Genomic DNA, 3,295 nt, shown 5'->3' with positions numbered 1-3,295 from the left:
CTCCCCGGATCTCTCAACTTTTGGGGCAACTTCCTCTGCAATATCGCACTGCACTCTTCAGTGAGCGCCACCGTCTCATACTCCTCCATCTTTCTTTTCTTTGACAGAATCTCTTTAATAAATTTGACATAACTAGGCATCTGCTCTAATGCCTCAGCAAATGGAATATTGATGTGCAGCTTTTTGAATACCTCTAAAAACTTAGAAAACTGTTTATTAAGTTTAGTTTTTCTAAGCCTCTGAGGATATGGAACTTGAACTGGCTGACTATCAACAACGGGAGGACACTTGTTTGAACCTTGGTGGTCTTCAGTAACCCCATTCGCTTTTGTATCTGATTTCTCACCCAACTCTTTATTCTGAACCACTGACTTTTGTACATTGGGCTGCTCCACTTGCTTACCATTCCTCAACGAAATTGCTTGACAATTCTCTTTAGGATTTACCACAGTATTACTAGGTAAATTCCCTTGCGGTCTGTTATTAAGCATGTTGGCCAACTGACCCACTTATGTCTCAAGGTTTCGAATAGAGGATCTGGTCTCAGTCATGAATTGAGTCTGAGTATTAGTGAGGGTCAACAAGGCTGCTTGCAATTCATTAGGCTTTTCTGGTTGATCTTGCGGTCTAGGCTGGTGTGACGATGAGGCTTGATTCATAGGCTGTTGTGGCATGTGTTGCTGGTATGGCCCTTGAAACTGTGACTGTTGGCCCTGATTGTTTCTCCATGAGAAATTTGGGTGATTTCTCCACCCAGGATTATAAGTATTGGAGAATGGATTCTGATAAGGCCTCTGAAAATTACCAACTGCCTGTACCTGAGCCTGATTAACTGGCATATTACCATACATGTTGGCCGCTGTACACTGTTCATACAAATGAGGCCCTCCACATATTTCACACCCTGATTGCATCTATATAGCCTGGGCTTGAGCTGAGATCTTGTTTTGTTGCAACTGCTTTGTCAATGAAGCAACCTGAGCAGTTAAAGCAGTTATAGCATCTAATTCATGTACCCCAGCTACTTTTCTCTGTGAAGTATCTCGTTCAGCAGGCCACTGATAATTGTTCATAGTCATCTCCTCTAACAATTCATATGCCTCATCAGCCCCTTTACTCATGAAAGCACCACCTGCTGCTGCATCTATTATAGTGCGAGTAGTACCGCAAAGCCCATTATAAAAATTGTGGACTAACATCCACTTCTCTATACCGTGATGAGGGCATTTTCTGAGCAGGTCTTTGAATCTTTCCCATGCATCGTACAATGACTCTCCCTCATTCTGATAGAAGTTATTGATTTCTCCCCTCAACTTAGCAGCTTTTGCAGGAGGAAAGAACTTTGAGAGAAACTTCTGAGCTAGTTCCTCCCATGTATTGATTGAGTTGGCCTGTAGAGAAATAAGCCAACTTTTTGCCCTGTCCCTTAGTGAAAAAGGGAACAATCTCAGCCTTATTGCATCATCGCTCACCCCATTAAACTTAAACGTTGCACATAGCTCAAGGAAATTCACTATGTGCAAGTTAGGATCCTCATTGGGGAGACCACCAAACTGAACAGAAGTCTGGACCATTTGTATCATCGCCGGCTTAATCTCAAAGTTATTGGCAGTAATAGTAGGCGGCCTAATGCACGAGTGTACTCCTGTGACAGCGGGGAGCACATAATCTCTTAATGCTCGCACATTTTGGTCCTGAGCGATATGATTATGACCATCATTGTTGTTAAACCCGTCTCTTTGGTTGGCAGCCATTGATGCTTCCAACCTCTTTTTCCTTCTGTTTTGTCTGCAGGATCTTTCGATTTCAGGATTAACAGGAACAAGATTTGCAGATCCTTCACGTCGCATACAAAAGATTCACCTATTAAAACAGAATGCGACAACTTGGATTAGTTCAAATAATAAAAACAGCCAAATTAGAATAAAAATTAACTATCTTGATATTAATAGAATATCAATTCCCCGGCAACGGCGCCAAAAACTTGTTGCGAATTTTTACTACTGCGCAAGTATACGCAATCGAATAAACAAGTAATAGTAGTGGAAATATATTATCGTTCCGTCAGGGAATTGATCTAATAATTACCAATAGCAAACTTTTATTTCTATTTGACTAATGAAATTTTTAATGACAATTAACAATGAACAATAAACTAAGAAAGCACAATTTAATTAACGAAATTTAATATAAGCGAAAGATTAGAGTATTCTAATTTCATCAACCTTCAATTCTATTCAATCAATAATACAACTAATATGTTTCTTTGATCTATGGTTATAGCAAGTTTACTAATGACAATTCTATTCTCTCTCAAGATATAAAATATTCAGTTTACCTGCGAATTTTCTACATGTCTGTGATAAATTCTACACATAAACCGCATTAAGAACAAAAACCTAATTGCTACACAAACCAATTTGATACTTTCGTTCTAAATTGAAATCTATGTCTATTGTCTAAAGCTATTCCAATTCTCACTTTTCAGATATTGAATTAAAACCAATAATCATGCAACAGATGGCCAATCAATTACAAGCATTAAACATAAGAACAATAGATAACCATAAATTCAAAGATTCATAGAAATTGCATTAAAGACGAATAGAATATCCAGTGACTACATTAAAATACTCATAATACAAATTTAGTTCATAATATTAAACTTCATCACACAATCTAAAATTCAAAAACATAAAAATAAACACAAACGAAATAATCGTGGATTCTTCTCTGTTTCTTTCCCTTTTCCGTCAGAATGCTTCCTCCTCCTCTGTCCCTTTCGATCTTCTTTTTATTCTTTTTACAAAAATCCAAAAACCTACGAATTTCCATGAAAATTTCCAAAAATGCCCTCGTGCCGATATATCGCCTCTAATGCTGCAATATATCGCTTGGTGAATTTTCTTGATGAAAACGCGAGTTTCTGATGTCGTTCTGTTTAAACCGAATTTTGGAATTCCACAAGTGGCGATATATCGCCCAAGACAGGCGATATATCGCCCAAGACAGGCGATATATCGCCTGTCCCATATTTCCAAAGATTAGCCAATTTTCGGCTACTAAAACAAACATTTAACCAAATTCTCGAACAAATCAGAATTATTGCGACACACTGCACAAGTTCACCAAACAGATTAAATAGAAACTTTCTCTTGAGAAAAACAACCAAATCAATCTGAAAATGTTATAAATAAACGTACATTTTGTACGCTTATCAATAATCTCATGTATATTAGGGAAATATCTTCTTTAATCGAATTATGATATTAAGGCTTAAGTTTTGGCCTACAGC

At 37.5% G+C, this 3,295-nt stretch overlaps 1 non-coding gene across 1 annotated transcript; it reads left to right on the top strand.

Moving 5' to 3' along the window:
• The first annotated feature begins 1,209 nt into the window (after window positions 1-1,209).
• Window positions 1,210-1,316, top strand: LOC133828243 (small nucleolar RNA R71). Its single transcript, XR_009890873.1, has one exon. It is a non-coding gene; the product is annotated as a small nucleolar RNA R71 (small nucleolar RNA).
• The last annotated feature ends 1,979 nt before the right edge of the window (window positions 1,317-3,295 follow it).

This window comes from Humulus lupulus, chromosome 3, assembly GCF_963169125.1.
Source record: "Humulus lupulus chromosome 3, drHumLupu1.1, whole genome shotgun sequence".
NCBI lineage: Eukaryota > Viridiplantae > Streptophyta > Magnoliopsida > Rosales > Cannabaceae > Humulus > Humulus lupulus.
Note: the sequence above shows the minus strand (reverse complement) of the source record. Positions and strands in the feature narration are given on the sequence as shown.